Genomic DNA, 20,078 nt, shown 5'->3' with positions numbered 1-20,078 from the left:
CTGTCCTTTGTTGAGTTCCCCAACTATTTGAATACAGATGTTAGTAACAAAAATTAGGTACTAACATATTCTTAGTTATTAGTTTTTGCATATTAGAAATTCTTGATCACTGTTATTTTACAAACATTCAGCAAAACAACTGACTCCAAGTAAATGATAGCAACATCTCCTATATAGAGGCATGTGAAGAGGATATATAAAGGCTTGGCCTCTCTATTTCTTTTGCTTTCAATGCCCTTTATTTATGCGGACTTGTTTGTTTAGGTTTATGCCGAATATAAGGTCTTACAAGATCCAATTTTATATTTTCTATATGATAATTTTGTTGTCTCTAAGGTAACTTTTTTCCTACTTGTCAAAGAATGACGTACTCGTATCAATAAGAGTCTCTGTACCATGACCAATACCAGTCTCCAGGTAACCTTGGTTAAATGTTTAACGGATAACATTTTTCACATAATGCAGCGCCTCTTATTGCATCATGCTACCAGTTTCTGCTCAAACAGTTGATATAACATATCACTTTCCACTCCACCATGTACTCCCTTCAACTTCTTGCTCGGACAACCTTGGTGCGATGTTGCCTTATGTAAACTCTTGAGCTTAGACTTATTTAATAATAATTGATTTGAAGATTCTCCTCTTATAATAATTGACTTCACTTATAAAGAAATGCAATACCTTGATTCTTTGCTAGACTTATATTGATGCTACCAAGTATTGTAGAATGATAATCTTTCAACTAAAGTACTGTTATATTTTTAAAACACTATAATCTTGATCTCACAATTGACATCTCAGGTAAATATGGGATGTTCAATTAGATTGAAATAATGGATATCGTCTATGTTAAGCTCTGCAATGTATGATTCTTATTGATTTGATATGATGAAGTAACTGCTGCTGCCCCTGATCTGGCTATGTGGATTGGGCTATGAGTACCTCTGATAGATATGCTATACTCTGGTATCATTATGCATATAAACCGGTTCAGCAACAATAATACATATTGAATTCATTTCTGATATCTTTCTTATGACCAACTCTGATATCTCCTTAATCAATATGATGATAGTGAATTTTTCTATACAAATTTGACCTATCGATTTTTTCCGTATTCTTTTGTTTCCAGTTTTCCTCTTCATTATCTCTGGTAGGTACTGAACAGATCTATACCCCTCTATTTGTTATCTCTGTAGTTACTCACGGATTACTTAGCTCACTAGACACTTGATTTGTCTATCTAGTTTAAAAACAAGCAGTTGATTAAAACTCCATAAATTAAGTGGTAAATAACCTGCACCATGATCTGATCAATATAGAGAACCGCGCAATAGTAGACTTTAGCATTTAAAAGATATATGGAATGTACTCAATACTAATGAAGCTAACCAAAAACATAAAATGCGCTCCTGCACAAAGAACCAAATGGTTGGTTGTCGTAGAAGTCAGACTACCAAAGTAATAACACTTATCAACATATATGCATCATTTGATAAATAGTTATTTATGCACATAAATAAATAGCAGAATTATAAATGCAAAAGAGTTCAGTTCATTTGACTTTATGTCTCTCGGCAGGAATTCCTCTTGAATCTGTAATATCAGGTGCCTGAGACTTCTCCATAGCTTTTAACTTTCCACTTTACTGTCAGATTCATCTCCTTATCTATATTTCTGGTTTCAGCTTCTAATTCATCCCATGTTTTACCTTCCTCCTATTCACAATCTGCATCTTCTTCTGCTTCATCATCCTCGTCTTACTCGAGAAGAGATTCATCTTTCGAATCCTCATCTGATTTTGATTCTTCTTAGGTACCAGATGGCTCATATCCTTGATCTGAAATTTTTGAATCACTACCTTCCATATTTAGAAATTCCTAGCAGCCATCTTCAATAAATTCATCTGGTCCTAATTCTTGTATCCATATGTCTGTATGCAAACCTTCCCGTCTGGCCGAGAGATGATAAAATGCGATTAATACCTCAAAAAATGTGAAAAAAGACTGTGATATTGCTATTAGGATTTAACTGTGTGATTTTGAGTCAAACTCATTGACCCATGTTTTATGAGTAGTGATTCAACATGAATCCATCTCTCATGAGAATAAATTGAACACTTAGCACTCATTGGATCTAGGTGATGCTCACAGGGGTGAAGCATCGAGACTTCCCAGGAGGTCGCTCATTCCAGTACTGCTCCAGCCTGAGTGCACTTAAAAATAGAGTTTCTTCCATGGTCAAACCCAAAGCTTGCAACCCCATTTGCAAAACCTCCACCAAGTGTTGTGCATTATGAACCATTCATTAGAAAGCCCCTTAACCTCATCAATTGATAAGTAGGAGATAATTTTCACAAGAAGTCAAATTGTGATATTGCTATCAGGATTTAACTGTGTGGTTTTGAGTCAAACTCATTGACCCATGTTTCATGATTAGTGATTCAACATGAATCCATCTCTCATGAGAATAAATGGAACACTTAGCACTCATTGGATCTAGGTGATGCTCGCAGGGGTGAAGCATCAAGACTTCTCGGAAGGTCACCCATCCTAGTACTACTCCAACCTGAGCACGCTTAACTATAGAGTTTCCTCCATGGTTAAACCCAAAGCTTGCAACCCCATTTGCAAAATCTTCACGAGGTGTTGTGCATTATGAACCATTCATTAGAAAGCCCCTTAAGCTCATCAATTGATAAGTAGGAGATAATTTCCACAGCAAGTCAAATAGTGATATTGCTATAAGGATTTATCTATGTGATTTTGAGTCAAACTCATTGACCCATGTTTCATGAGTAGTGATTCAACATGAATCCATCTATCATGAGAATGTTGAGTATATATCACTCATTGTGAAAGAAGACTTTTATCGCGGGATAGGTATATATCCTTATGAATGTTGAGTAATTTTGAACGATTTTTTTTATACAATTTTGAAGTTAACCAAATTTCCAACCTCATGGCCGAAATTTGGTAATCCCGTGACTAAGTTAATATTCATAGACCTAAGCTCAACATTCTTCTGTCTAAGAGATTAATCCTTAACAAATGAGGACAAATTTGGGAAGAAAGCGTGTGTTTTTTTTGGACTTCTGGAGCAGTTAAAGGCTAAATGACACTTCGTTGTAGATTGTGATGCTTATAGTGACATTATGATAAATTTGTTAACATGTAACATCTCCTATCAAATTTAGGCCTGTTTCAACCCTATTTGATTAGGAGACAAATCTATATTAACATGAATCAATTTGTGATATTCTATTATTCAATTGCTTTATGAATTAAATTAGATTGTTCAACTACCATGTTAGATAAATAATTCTATCCATAATTGTTAATGCAATTGTCAACCTTATGTCTTATATGGAGATTAATCTTTGCCTCTGCTCTTTTTTATTAATTAATTCTATATTTATAAATTCTTGATTGTTGCTATTTGACTAAATAGCCTCCCCCCTGTTATAGCAACTCAACAACCTCCCCCCTCTGAGGGGACCACATCAGCTTATGACAGAAGAGTTCAAAGAAATCCTAGATACAGAGAATAACAAAGGAATAGAACACAACAGAATCGTATCTTGTTGAAGTATGTTGAAATGGTAGGAAAGATTAATAAATAGGATCTCTGAGGAAGGGAAGATGAATGCTGATGAAGAGTACCAGAAATACCTTGATCGATATGTAATTCCTACCTTATTTCCCTTGATTACCATGTTGAAGTATGTATTTCTATTAGAAAGTGATCATCATAAAATTATATATCTGAGTTATGTTTTGGGTACAATAGAACATATTTTGGATTTACCTCATATTTTGAAATGAAACCCTTCAGTCATGTTAGAACGTAACAACATATAAGATATAACAGTTCCTAAGATCCTATGTATATAAATCATGATTTATTAAGACTCAGTCATAGAACAGGAATAGAGCAGAATGACAAAGTGTGGTTGCCAAAGAAACCATCTATTTGATGCAAGGACACAGAGGTGAGAACATAGTCAATTAAGACAACTCAAACACGAGCAGAACTTGGGACTTCCAAGGGTTTTCAAAACCAACTTCACAAGGCAACTCATGGGCTTCCCAATAGAGCTACAAGGGTCATCCTAGGAAAACAATACATCGTACAATGGGGCATTGAAATTTGGGTGATATTAGTATTTACTATTAATTGACAAACAATGTCTGAAAATTAGTATGAGGTGTTTTGTAACAGGTGGGGTAAATTAGCATTTCCCTTTAGTTTCAAGGTCACAATTAGGCCTGTCAAATACCATATGCCAAGTCTAGGGCATCAAATTATTTTCTCCCAGTACCATTTCCTGCTCAACAACCACCGTGATCTGATAGAAGGGTCCCCTGGCTTCCATTCCACCAGTTTCTACGTTTTTCCCACAATGGACATTGGATATAAGGGCGTTTTTCTGTCAAAACCCTTACAAAAGAGGGTTTCCATGCACTTTTACTAAAAACCCTTTAAATGTTTTGCATACACCATGACAGATGCTCAAACCACTTCCAAATGAGTGGTTTCATACCCTACTTTGGATGCATACCAGGGTTGATGCAATATGAAACCATGTGGAACAATGCTAAGCATTAGAATAGCCAAAATACAGTCATGGGTAATCAGGAAACATCAGATTTATTGAATTTCTTCAAAAATAGAACCACCATTTCCTTGACCCACAGGGACAATTTATATTTCTGAACAACCTTCCTCAACCACCTTTAGCTATAATTCAAATTAGGTAACCGTTGTTTTTGTCAAGTTTGCATAATTGACAATTCTTTTTGTAAAGTTGACGACTTTATGCAACTTTTGAAGATTGTTGCGAAATCTCATGCAAACAACCCAAACTGAATCAAAATCATTTTAAACATACTAAAATGGTCTACACAGCCTTATTATATGGATTCCACCCATATTGGACGCCTTTGGTGACCTTGAGCCATGGTTGACCATATGAGGACCATGTTGATCTATCTAGGACAAGCGGCTGAATAGCCTTACAAAGTGTTTTGAAATTGTTACAAATGGTCCTTAGGACCTTGGTCAATCCTTGAGAAGACACCAAAAGAAGAATGTATACAAAAAGCCTTCATGAGGCATCAGATTGACTAAGTGCTTGTGCATCATACACCTAGGGGAGGAGAGCTCTCAAGTCCCATTTGAGATGAGGTCTTGAACAATGGTGCAATTTGTTTGATATCTTCTCTAGTTGTCCAAACAACACCTCACGTTGGAAACCCTGCCATCTTACAATATACTCATTATAGATTTTTTTCTATAGCTCTTTTCCTCCCTTGTATCCAAAATGCTCTCGAGTTCAACCAGTTAGGTGGTGGCAAGTCTTTCACTCTTCATTGAGAATATCTTCATCCTGACCTGTATCCGCAACCATAGAGCTTTTAAAAGGACACAAATTTTCAATGGGCCCTTGGTCTACTAGTGAAGTTGAATGGCTCACAAAGAGCCTACTAGGGATCAAGTCTTGTTGAGTGCAAAGCTCTGACATCATAAGGGATGAGACCGGGATCGTGCCCCTGAGTGGTTTTGATGATGTGGATGCCCCTTAGTCCTTGCCTTAAGCTGAAGAGGTTTCAGGCATGAGTGGGCTTGTATCAAGTCCCTAAAAAGTCTCTATGGTGGTCTTTGTTGATTGGTATCTCGCAGGCTTTGTTTCTCGCTAGGTTGCCTTGTAGGTCTGAACCCTCCATAAAAAGAAAAGGACACAAATCAGAAACATTGAAAATGGATGAGATAGCAACCCCTTGTGTGAGTTCTATCTCATAGGCATCATTCCCATTTTTGTGTAGCACTCTACATGGCCCAATCTTCTTTATAATACACAATACTAAAAGTTAAATCTTTGCCAAGTTTTTCCACAGTTTTTTCTTAAAGTGACCTAAGAATTTAGGGACTCTCTGAAACAATAATGTGTTGATGTTTGATAACTTCAATTGATAAACCTATATATAATTATATATGAGATAAATCAAAATTTTAAAAATATATATAGAGAGGAGGATGTTGCATTGGGACACACCTAATAAGAGAGTGCTGAAAACATTTGCAATAGATTTATAAAAATTCAACATGATATCAAAGCAGGTCTGAATCTTGAAGAAAATATCTGATTTTGTTTGGCCTTGTGATAATTATTCTTGAAATATACCATTGACCCTTCTCAGGAAGAAAAATAAAATGTATAAATGGCAAAGGAGCAAAACAAATACACGGGCAAATGTGAGGAGAAACCCGGCCATCAAATTACAAATTGATCTCCCTCCTAGAGGAAGATAGAATTGGGCTATGAAGGGGAACCAGGTGCAAAAAGGGAGCTATTCGCAGGAGTAGGTAGTAGGTAAAAATAGTGCTCACCATTCTGCTGTTGAAATAGTGCCTTTCTCCAAAGGTCTGAGATCTCATCCAGTTTTGTCTAATGACGATTTCTATAATACCCCTGAAATGATATGCCAGGAGAAGATTGTGCAACCACATGTTTTTAGTCTGGAGGGTAGGACTAGTAACAATCTTTTCTAGCATAGTACAAACCCTTTCATGTCAAATTATTCCCCTAAAAAGGTTAGACCTAGACACTTAGAACCTGAGAGTTTTAATGATGAGAAAACATTTGGGTATGAGTTCACTATCCTTGATCCTGATGAGAATGAAAATTTGAAAGCACAAGTTGCTGAGCAAGAAGCTATAAATAGGATATTTCAAAAGGAAAGGGAAGAAATGATTACAAAGAATTATGAAGAAAAACAAGAATTACTAAGGCAAATTGCTACTCTAAGGAAGAAAAATGAGATAGCAGCTAGTGCATGGCAACCTGAGATTGTGGGACAAGTTGAACAACTTAGGAGGCAAGAGCAAAATTTTCTAGAAACTCATAAAATGAATCTAGAAGGACCTGAGATACAACAAGTTGAGAACTATACTGCTCTACAAGTTGATAACAATAGAGTAAAGAATGTGGAACCTGTTGTAGGGGCTAAGGACAAAGGAAAACAAAAGGAGATTGGTGTTAAGATCAATGAGCCAGTAAAGATAGTTCAGATTCATGATTCTATGTCACTCTCTGATATTGAATTGGAAAAGATAGTTCTGATTCATGATTCTATGTCACTCTCTGATATTGAATTGGAAAAGAGAAGGAAAGAAAGGGATGCTTTAGCCAAGAGATTGGAGATTGCAGAAAATGAGGCTGTTATAGCTGAAATGAACAATAAGATCAAATTCCTGGAGAATACCAAGAAGCAGTCTGCAGCTCTGCCTAAAGATAATAATGGATCTAATGATGCAAATCAGAATACTACTAAGGTGCCCTTTTCTTTCTTGTTTTCATCTTCATAGAAAATTCATAGCAAATAGATCCTAACAAATCTATTGGTGATGCTAGCACTAGTAACACTATGAGTAATAATAAGAAAGTGCTAATCAGCTTAAGATCGATGTACAAAAGAACTGGTGGACATGAGATTTATATTCATGTTGGAGTTTAATTTTACACATTGTGAGCACCTCTTAATAGTGGAGGTGTTTATTATTGATGTGTGTTGAGTTCCTTGTTTTGTGCCCGAGAATTTTGTTTAATATGTCGTAAGAAAAAATAAGGTTTCGTATGTACTTAGAAGGTATATTGAGTTTTGCATCAAATATAGGCAACACTAGTGATTGATGCTTTGATGTACTGTGGGTAGCCGCACATGGATAGTGAGACCCGCATAGGCTTGGGAGGGCTTCTTGGTCATGCGTCTTGTCCTCCTTGGTGTCTAATCACGTCCCTGGGCATGCTTGTGTGTGACGGACTGTGATTTTGTGAGAAAATGGGCGGCTAACTCTTCCATCTTTACCTTGTGATTTATAGCAGCACGGATGATTTGATAAGGCGTTTGACTTGACATACACCCACATACCTTCTTAGCTATGTTTTAACTTTTAGATCTGGTCAATTGCCATCAATGAACACGTTGGCATACTAATGCTTCAATCCAATGGAAAGTTCAGCAAAAGTCCCGTTGGTTCCTAGGAAAGGAATACAAACATGGTAACATAGCATTCTTTACCACCAAGACAACAATGATGGCACTGCTTAAATGCCACAACCTTTTCCTCTGTCATTCTTGCACATTATTGTTGATTTTATGATCTCGTTTCTTCCTTTTTTCTTTTGTAGATGATTCATATAGTGTAATGTTGATTTAGTTTTCTCTTGCAGGATATGGCGGGAAATGAGTTTCTTGTACTTACCCTGGAAGAGGAGGCTGAACCCAACAACACATTATTTGCCTCGACTAGGTATTATAACTTAATCATTCTATCAGTTCTAAAATAATGTATGTGAGATTTATATAATATTTTTTGTCTATGGCAATGTTAATGATGAGTTGAGGTTTTTAGTGTTGTGCCTTTGTATAGACAAGATTAAAAAAGCCTTGGTGTTCCATGAAAATTTGAACACAAACAACAAAACATTCTTGGCGATCCATGAAAATCACACCAAAAAAAAAGATTTGATACTGTCATGCCCAAACTACGGGGGCAAAACACACACACACACACATTTTTTTATAAAAAAGTTAATAATTAAAATTTATTAAGTAGATAAGTTTGCAATCACAGTCAAAGTAAAAGTTCTCTACATTTCATCTCAAATAAGGTTAACATAATAAAAAGAAATTTTAGTCAAGTTCAACTAGATCAAGTTCAATTACAATTCTCTTAGACAATTATCAATTGACAATCTAATCGATATTGAAAAGTCACTTAAGAAAAACAATCAACTAGAATTAAAACATAACATATATATACAATTTATTAACTTAGAATTATTTCGACTACTTTAACATAATCATTAACTATCAAAAACCTACTAAAAATTAACTTGATAATACATTTAGACTAGTTAAAAAAACATATTAGTATAGAACTAAAGTTACACTAATTTAAAAAATGATGGAACCTATAAATTAATATTAATTAATCATGATACCTAATTCATAACAAAACTAAACTTTTTAATATAATGCTAATACAATCATAAATCAAATATCAAAATTTAAAGATCACTAAAATAAAAACTATATATAAAAATACTCACTAATTTAAAATCCAACTATATTATATTTTAAAATAATTTAATACTAAACTAACTTAATTTACAACTAACTTGCTAAAACTATTAACAAATAATACAAAGTAACTAACAAGAAAATAACTTATACTAAACTAAATTTAAAATGATCTAACTATCATAAAACTAGAAATGACTTCTAACAAAATCTAAACTAAACTAATTAAATCCCAATAAAACAACTCAACTTAAACATAGAAACTATCATCATTAAAACCTAAACTAAACAATAGAATTAACCTACATATAATTGTAATAAAATAAAGTTAACATCAAAAAAATTCCTAACTATCCTAACAATTACTATCCTAAACTAACATATCATAACATAATTTAAACTAAACACTAACCTATCCAAACTAACCTATACTAACCCAACATCCCCCTGCACAAGCCCAAAGGCATGAGCGCTTCCCAAGCGCTGCACTTGGGACAGCGCTCTGCCCAAGGTTTGTACAATGGCAGGCCTCCCAACCCCATGCGATCCAATAAAGTGAAGGCATTAAAAAAAACTTAAACACTTTGTTTATATCCACCAAAAGATGGGTGAGCGCCCAAATCAAAAGGGGATGGGACAAGGGGCAGGGTGACGTCACCCCCCCATTATTATTATAGTTGACCAAGCACAACCATATTTTATAAAACTTTTTTTTTTCTTTTAAATATACATTCTAAGGGTAACGTCCAAGGGGAGATGGAGACACATTCAAGTCAAAAAGTTTATTTGGTAAGATTATAGATATTTAGGATATATTTTTCTTTTCTTGTATTTTTTTTTTGATGGATATTTTAATATTGTGTTTAATTTTAAAAATAATAAACAATAAAGCAAAAGGTATAAAGAGAGAATCTTTAGATTCTCTGTTACCAAAAAGGTAACAATAAGTTTCTCCCATACAAATTCCAGAGACTATATGGCTCTTGGATACAACTTTTTTTTTCGTCTAATTTTTCTAAGTGTGGATTTACAAAGCAAAAGTAATATTTTTCTTGGTCTATATTTTTGAATAGAATTAAAACATTGCTACAATATTTTATGTCTTATAAATACATGATTAAATTTTATCTCCTAAACATCCTAAATGGAACTATTAACTATAATCATTTTCTTTTCTTAACATAAATTTTCATATTTATCATATAAGGAAAAACTTAATAGTTTGCTCAATCAAATTGAATCTACATCCATGATATAATTTTCGTTTCCAACATCGAAGTAAACTTGAAATTTGCCTAATTAAAACAACACCATTTCCATCCTGTTTTGATGTGCATCCATCCAATTTAAAATTTACAATTAAATCACAAGATAAACAATTTTACTCAAACACCAATTTTATTGGCAAACCTGATTCAAAGGCTCAGCCGGGAAAGAATCAGGAAGAAAACCCAGCTTCGTTGCCAAACCAACAAAGTTTTGAGATACAAATTACATAGGATTTCAATCCTGAATTACAACACTTAAATGAAATTTCCTTCATGACCCTCAACAAGGGTTCCATATCCAATTCAGCAACACATTTCTACGAACCGTGGAGGAAACAAACATCTAATCGAGTGACAACCAAGCATAACCAAGAGACAATCAAACAAGGATAATCATACGTGGTTTACACAATAGGATTCACAATGAATCAAAACTAGGGAAAGGTGAATTCTTTTAACCAGGAGAAGTCAAGCACAACACCAACAGATGCCCAATCGGGGCTATATACCAAGAACTTTCGTTCTTCTATTTCAACATACCATAATCATACAAGGTTTGTGCTGATAGGTAGGGGCCCATAACACCCTACCCTTTCTCCCTCTTCTCATCTTGAGAAGAGACTCTACACTGGTTGGAGTCCGACTAAACAGATCTTTCCCAAAATTGGTCACTTTTGCCCTCTCCAAGGGTGAGTAATACCAAAACACCCATGCAAGAAAAATCTTAAAATTGCAAACATGAACATGAAAGGAAATCATCCAAAAATAACATGGTTTTCAAAGCTTCCCAACATACCCACAAACATACAAACATTGAAACAACAACAAGGTAGCATAAGCATGAAACAAGAATGAAATCTGAACAAAGGAGATGACAATTCCTACCTGCACAAAGAGGCAATGGCAATGAACAAACTTGAGTAGAGTTTCCACTTCCTTGCTTCAATCTTCAAAACTCCTCTCTAAATGTAGAGATTGAGTAACAACCTCAACTAGTCCAATGAAGGCCTCTAAATAAGCCTCCAACTCAACCACCCAAAAGGAGCAATAACTACTTCCACCCACTAGCAATTCTAGAAACTCCTAACTCAACCTACACTATGGTTAAACCCTAAGTGAAGATGAGGTGAAGTAACTGAAGATACCCATGGTCAATTTTCGCACAAAGGCAAAAAGAGACTTTTTGAGTGACCTCAAAAGTCAATAAAAGGGGCTTAGGGGTTGGAAAAGACCCCTAACCCATACCCATACCCTTTGGGTATAATTATATCATGTTTTAAGCCTTAGGAAAAATGTTTAGAGCCAAACAAAATCTAGGAATAAAATAGGACCTTCCAACTACTCTATCATTGTAGATTAAACACTAATCTAGATTAAGGGAAGACTAACCTCGATTAAGAACCCAAAAGCAAACTGACACCAACTAAACCAACTTGGGTCCAAAGGTTAAACAACTAACCCTAAACAACACATTGAAGCACATAAACAATTTACGAGTGTCAAGCGACACTAAAAGAACATAATTACAAACATTAACATTTACTGAACATAGAAAGATACATACATACATCTCATAATACAATACGTGAATTATGAACAACAAGGTTTCCAAAATTAACACATAGAAATTAGTTCTCTTCCTCCGTCGGTTTCCTCGGCTAAAATATCTGCACACTCATTGTGCACATCAGTAGTCCCAAAAAATCACATGTACATATGTATATATACGTATCAGGAATCACATAATTTAAAACATACATCAATAAGGGTTTCTTCATCCTACTTAATTCTTAATCATAAAGATTCCAAAAATCAATGTGTTAATCCTACATTTTACTTAATTCATCACATACATGTACATAAAATATTTAAATGACAAACATCAATAAATCTGAAAGTAACATCACATAACATGAAATAATATAATATGTTCTAAGTATCAGATAATGTCTCGACATCTCGAATTGTGAGTAACAAAAAGATAAAGTAACAACTAAGGCCACGAAGGGTCGGGGCGAGGCCTCACAGATACCTATTCTTACCGAGAGTGGTTAAATGACGAGGTAAGTTTTATGAAAGTCATTGTGTTCTTGTTTTTAATTTGAGATGTTGTATGTTAAAACCATTCATAAAGTGACACTTTCGTTAGTAATTTTTTCATTCTAACTATGTGGTTTTCACTGGCAGGACGACCAACACAATTTTTGAAATGCCTCTACTGAATACTTTTTTACATACTAAGGGAGATGACTCCATAGTTGAGCACCCTAACTTCACGCTTCTCAAAATCCTTTGTGAAAATTTCAAATCACTTCCATTTTTTTATAGCAGTTTACTTGGCAAGGCCCCTGCTTATAACTAAGGTTTCAGAGCCACATCATCAAATATGATGCCACATCAACATGCTTTTTGCCAAGGTGTCTAAAACAACCCAAAAAAAGTGAGACCAATCATACTACATTAGAGACCCCCATACTTGTGCAGCTGATGTGGTATCACACTATTGGTTATTTTTTGGGAAAAGGGACACATTTCATTCAATTATGGGTAGTCTCATTAACAAGAACAAATTTAAAGTTACAACTATTGGTACAATTTTGTCAAAAATATTGGATATTAAATCAGTAAGTGGCTATTTAGTTAACAACTCCTATAACAACCAGTGGAACATGCTCAAATACTAGGTCCTCTCCCCTAGTAATGTTGTGGTCGGATTTTTATACAAATGCCCAACAAGAAATCGTCTAGTCATAAAAAACTAGGCTATAATTTATTCAATTGCCACTCCATAATGCCTTACTCATATCCCCATTTAAAATTGCTAATGTGCTGCATAATTTTCGCGTTTAAAATTGCTAATATGCTATGTAATTCCAATTTATAGAAGTTTATATTGTCAATGTAAATTGTTATCCTTGATGGCAAGTTTTTTCATTGAATGTGGGCTATAAGAAACATCAAAGATAATATAATTCAATTTTTATTCATTAAATTCAATATATAATCTTGTTAGTGCGTGCCTATTGAACTGTCAATGTTATAATTCTGTCGGATAAATTATATTATATATATGAGATATATAATATATTACAAATATTATATATGAAATAATTGACGTATATATATATATATATATATATATATATATATATATAATACATTAAGAGTATATTAATTGTGTTATAACTATATCTAATTATATCTAATGTAAGTTAATATATTAAAGAGACATGTCTCTTCAAGAGGCATTCCTATTTATTACATATATATATATATATATATATATATATATATATATATATATATATATATATATATATTCATTCAAATAGTAACTTGAAAAACACAAAAATATCTACAAGTGCTATTACAAGTTACAGATTTTATTTCACTAACATGGTATCAGAACAAGTTGGTCTTTAGGGATTTTGTGGGTGCTAAACAGACTGTATAAATAAGTTCATGTTGGAAAATTTTACTGAGTATATAAGTAGACAATGATGTTATGGAAATCCTCATTCCTTCAATCTAAATTTTAATATCAAAGATGAGATGATATCTCACTTTATATTAAATATTGTCAAAATTGCATCTGGATCTTGGAAGTGTAGAAGAAAAAAACCAGATGTGTGAGAGGAGATTATTGTAGGAAGAAGTGAATGATCTGAAACTATTATTCCAAACTATGAGGAGAATGGATGCCAACTCAAGCTTTATGTACATAATGTGTTCGGTTTGGAGCTTGGGCCAATGAGTCAAACCCGACTGCAAAATGTATCAGCATAGAAGTCGATGCCAAAAATATAATCAATACATCAATATTGGAATAGTAAATCTTAAAGCAATAGTTGTAAACTTGCTTTCCTGTCCATATTATTTTATGGTTGCCATACAACAATATCAATACTCAGTATCACTACGACAATAATATGCAAATAACATTAGGAGAAAATGGTGATTGTACATTGTAGAATTCGCAAATCACGATCGAAGAATGGAAAGTGTATTAAATAATATGCATCCATTACGAATGCCTGCTACATGAAATTTGATCGACAAAGAAAGGGCATTTCAAATGGAGCAGTTTGATTAGGGAAAACATCGATGGAAGAGTTAAATATCATTCAAGGCATTCATCAAAGACTCCATCTTAGTTAGCGTACAAACTAGAAATTCATAGGACATGATATTTACGCCGAGAGGCGTTCTATACAATGGCAGCACAAATGCCCAGCACAAGAATATGCCAAGATTCCTTGTCAATAAAAAAGAATTGGGAGCAGTTACAAACTTCCAAATTAAATATTAAAAAAGAATTCCCGAAATAATAGCTGGCCGAAATAATAGGAAGCCAAATGGAGGCCAAAATAATAGGCTCGAAAAAGTAGGGCCCGAAAAAGTAGGACCCGAAAAAATAGGGCTCGAAAAAATAGGGGCGAAATAATTTCAATATGATTTTTTTTTTGTTAAATATAATTTTGCATGCACATTCATGCTTTTTTTTTGTGAGGAGTGGGGGAATTTGAAACAAATTCGTGGAATGTGAAGAGACGTCTGTTGGGGGATATGAGGAGCCTCTCAGAAGTTATAAAACCAAGGCTCCTCATTTCATTTTCATTTTATGTTTTTGCAGGAAGGAAGAGGTGGAGGTTATTGGAGGATTAGATTGGAGTTTTTGAATAGGAGTAAATTGAAGTTTTGGAGTAACATTTTTGCAGGTGAGATTTTTATTTTTTATTTACATTTTCATTTAGATTTAGATGTAGAAGTAAATTGAAATTCAAAATTAGTTATAATATTCTACTTTGATTTATATTTCAATTTTAATTAATTTCATTTAGATTTAGAATTCTGTTCATATGATCGAAATTGAGGCCACTGGAGGACCTGTGCAGAGTTTTTCGTGGAGATAAGCATGTGGGTACTGAATCAAGGCACATTAGGCCTCTTGGAGATGTAATTGCGGTGACTTCCATGGCTTTTTGAATCGAATAGGGCAATCTAAACAATCTCAGATTTGAAATTCTTTTTTTCCTTTTCAGCCGAAGACAGAACAAAGATTGCTTGCAAGAAATTTTGCAGAGTTTAAGATTTGATTGCTTATGGCCAACTATTCTTGGTAACTGATATTTCTATTGTATATTCCCGTGCCCAGCACGGAAAGTTTTAATCTATACAATTTATTTTGTGCATTTAGTGCACAAACTAAAGAATGCATATGCAATCAATTTTTTTATCAATCTTTATGATAGCTTTTTTTTTTAAATAGAAAATAGAAATTATTCTTTTATGTATGTAGAAAAAAATTAGAAGATTTTATGTATGTAAAAAATTAAAAGAATTCTATATACATCTAGATTTATTGAAAAGAATTCTATTTACATCTAGATATTTTGATTGAAATAACCATATTGTAAAAACAAAATATAAAATAGAAATGTTAATATATGTATGTAGAAAAAATTAGAAAGATTGCATGCATCTAAAAAAATTATATTTACATCTAGATTTTTTTAGAATGGAAAAAAATGGATAATAGACATATCAGTTGCATGTTTATAGAAATAAATTAGAAAAACATGTATCTAGAAATTAAAAAGATTCTATATGTGTCTAATTTTTAGATTTTACTTTATTCTAAACTAATTATTGATGGATATATATTTTAAAAATATTTATGTAGTTTAAAGTTTAGATTTTAATTAATTTGTATGCAAATAGGAAAAAGAATAAATATTTTATATATATGTAGATTAATTTCTATTTTTAAAATTTACAAGTAAATGAGTACTTTATTCATTTAAAGTAAACAAGTTTTTAAGTAATATATTTTTATTTTAGAAATATATTAATCATAATGTTCATTTATTATTACTTATTTAATATACTTACTCTCAAATCTAAGACAATAGAAATGATATTTTATTAACTTTGAAATAGGGAAGTGTTAAGCAAGTTCGTTTACAAAAATACCAAAAATATATTTGGTCTTTGATCAAATTGGAGTTAATATTAGAAATATAAATATGATCATTAACAATTAAGCTAAATTTCGTTCAAAACAATAATGTTATTTAAATTTAAATAAATTTTTTTGAAAAGAATTCTATTTAAATCTACATATTTTGATTGAAATAACCATAATGTAAAAACAAAATATAAAATAGAAATGTTAATATATGTATGTAGAAAAAATTAGAAAGATTGCATGCATCTAAAAAAATTCTATTTACATTTAGATTTTTTTAGAATGGAAAAAAATGGATAATAGAAATATCAGTTGCATGTTTGTAGAAATAAATTAGAAAAACATGTATATAGAAATTAAAAAGATTCTATATGTGTCTAATTTTTAGATTTTACTTTATTCTAAACTATTTATTGATGGATATATATTTTAAAAATATTTATGTAGTTTAAAGTTCAGATTTTAATTAATTTGTATGCAAATAGGAAAAAGAATAAATATTTTATATATATGTAGATTAATTTCTAGTTTTAAAATTTACAATTAAATGAGTACTTTATTCATTTAAAGTAAACAAGTTTTTAAGTAATATATTTTTATTTTAGAAATATATTAATCATAATGTTCATTTATTATTACTTATTTAATTTACTTACTCTCAAATCTAAGACAATAGAAATGATATTTTATTAACTTTGAAATAGGGAAGTGTTAAGCAAGTTCGTTTACAAAAATACCAAAAATATATTTGGTCTTTGATCAAATTGGAGTTAATATTAGAAATATAAATATGATCATTAACAATTAAGCTAAATTCAATTCAAAACAATAATATTATTTAAATTTAAATAAAATAAGACATGTTTACTTTGAAACATCAAACAACTAATTAACTAATACAATAATTAAAATAAATGAATCTATTATGACATAGAAAAATATTTTCGAAGTATAATTTCTTTGTTTTTGAATCAATATGAGTTCTTTTTTCTACTTGAAAAGATAAACCATCCTAATTGTCATCCTTAGTTAACCCTAACAACAACCCCTACCTTAGCACTAGCCCCAACACTGATGTACAATATAACTATAATCCAACATTAAACTATAATTATAGCACTAAAACATATCCCTATTGATATAACGAAAATCTCAGTCCAAACCATAATCTAAACCAAAAACCTACACACTAATATTGGTTATAGTCCTAACCCTAAAATCTAACCCTTAACCATAATGTAAAAAAAAACTCCAAAATATTGATCAAAATCCTAAACCTACCTATATGGATAACCATGATATTAAACTCTAAATCCAGTCCCAAGGTCCTAACCATGGTGTAAACCTATAACTGAACTCTTAAAAAATTTACTAATCCTTGATCCTAATCACATTCCCAACTTTAAACTTGAACCATAAACCATAGTTGTAACCATAATCATAAACTTAAACAAAACCCTAACCCTAAAGGTACAATCATAAAATTAATCATAGCTTAGACCCTAATCCTAGAACAAATCACAATCATGACCAAATATAAATCTTCACCTTACCCCTAATCATAATTTCAATGTTAACCCTAACATTAGTTTCAATCCTACCATGATATGAACCCTAATATAGACTTCACCTTGATCCTCACCCTAATCTTAAGTCTAATTAAACCCTGACTAAAACCTAATCTAAATGATATATCTAACTATAATCCTAACTGTATTTATCATACAACCCAATGCTAACCCTCATGTATATTTAATCCCTAATCTTAACTCTAAATATTCTATAAACTCTAGAATTGACCTTGATTCTAACCATAACCCTAAAATCTAAATTGTAACCATAGCACGAAAGGTGGGGACCCCTGCTACATGGCACAATTCTGGGTCTTGGAGCCTTGTGAAAGCACTACAGAGTGAGGAAATGTCATAAAGGTGACATGTAGTAGCATGATGCAATTTTGGGCTTTAGAGCATTGCAGAAACAATGCAGCTTAAGGAGGCGCTAGAATGGAGACTCATGGAAAGAAGAGGAAAGACATTCATGTCGCTGGCAAAAAACTATGAAAAGAGATAACATGATGTCTTAACCTCCCACAAAAAATGCAAGGTTGATCCCAAGGGGGAATTTGGTTTCCCCAAAAATGAATGATGGTCATCGATGAAGGTCTTCCTCTCGAAATAGACGGCATAGATGCATCGTGAATCCTCACCAATGAAGGATTAAGTCGCAACCGTCGATGTAGATTCTCCCCTCAAAAAGGATGACTGAGATGCAACGAGGAAACTCCTCCCAATGAAGGATTAAGTCACATTCGTCGATCAAGATTGGCTTTATTTCCAATGGATGACTAAGATGTAGTGAAGAGATTCCTCCCAACAAACGAAGCAGATAGCACAAAAGGTGTGAACCCCCTCCATGTGGCACAATTTTGGGTCTTAAAGACTCATGAAAGCATTGTGGAGTGAGGAAATGTTGGAAAGGCAATGCATGGTAGCATGATGCAATTTTGGGCTTCAGAGAATTGAAGAAACAATGTAGCATGACGATGCATCAGAATGGAGATGCATGGCAGCATCTTGTGCAATTCTAGGCTTTAGAGTGTTTTGAAGACACTAGCATATAAAGAAACGTTAGAATGGGAATGCATGGCAACATCTTGCACTTTTGGGAAGATGGGAAGATAGCTCGTGAAGAAATAAGAGTTATCGAATCTCGTAGCATGAATCAACCCGACCAAGAAAAAATGATCCAGCGTGGTCAATGAAGAAATCGAGCCAACACAAAATGTTAGCCGCGAACTTTAGCGATGTTAACCCTCTGCAAAGAACCTATCCCATTTAAGGTCTCTCAGATCAGACATCAGTGATGGGTTGAATAGGGGGAAAAAATAGCACACAATGCCCTCCTAAATGAAATTCTAAATGTAACACTAATAACCACAGTCCTACTTCTTTCCCTAACCTTATCCATGAGCGTGGGAATATACATATTATTATATAGGGCACCTTATATAATAATAAATATAATCTAAAATCCCAACCCTTACTCCCCTCCTAACTATAACTGTGACCATAAGAAAACTTCTAACTATAACCCTTCCTCTAACTCTAACCCTAACCCTAACCCTAACTATAATTGTAACCCTATCCCTACCACTAACTGTAACCCTGAATCTAACTCTACCATAATTGGACTTTAACCCTAACTATAACTATAACCCTAAACCTAACTCTAACCTTAATCGTAACCATAACCGTAACCCAAAACCTAACCCTAATCGTAGCTAGGATTCTAATACTCTGTCTACCCCTAACTCAAACTATAGCCCTAACTATACCTCAAACTCTAACTGTAACTCATATTCTAACCCTAAACCTAACCCTAACCTTGACCCTAACCCTAACCCTAAGCCTAAGCCTAACCCTTTGTCTACCCCTATCTCTAACCCTAACCCTAACCCTAACCCTACCCCTAACTCTAACCCTAAATCTAACTCTTTCTGTAAATCTAACTCTACCATAATTAGACTCTAACCCTAACCCTAACTTTAATCCTGACTGAAACCCTAACCCTAACCCTAACTCTAACCTTAACCTTGACTCAATCCCCTTACCCTAACCTTAACATTGATATAACTCTCTCTATATATAACCCTAACTCTAAATATAAACCTAACCCTAACCCTAACCCTAACCCTAAATCTAACTCTAACCCTAACTGTAAGCGTAACCCTACCCCTACCCATAACTCTAACTG

The 20,078-nt window shown here is 33.1% G+C and overlaps 1 long non-coding RNA gene across 1 annotated transcript; it reads left to right on the top strand.

Moving 5' to 3' along the window:
- The first annotated feature begins 3,544 nt into the window (after positions 1 to 3,544).
- On the top strand, positions 3,545 to 15,400 carry LOC149545088 (uncharacterized). The gene is made up of 4 exons (XR_016355308.1): positions 3,545 to 3,683; positions 8,234 to 8,313; positions 14,988 to 15,072; positions 15,250 to 15,400. It is a non-coding gene; the product is annotated as an uncharacterized LOC149545088 (long non-coding RNA).
- The last annotated feature ends 4,678 nt before the right edge of the window (positions 15,401 to 20,078 follow it).

Source organism: Cupressus sempervirens, chromosome 8 (assembly GCF_028749045.1).
Source record: "Cupressus sempervirens isolate cs-2001-9-10 chromosome 8, ASM2874904v1, whole genome shotgun sequence".
In the NCBI taxonomy this organism is placed as follows: Eukaryota; Viridiplantae; Streptophyta; class Pinopsida; order Cupressales; family Cupressaceae; genus Cupressus; species Cupressus sempervirens.
The sequence above is the reverse complement of the archived record's forward strand: the minus strand, read 5'-3'. Positions and strand labels throughout refer to the sequence as shown.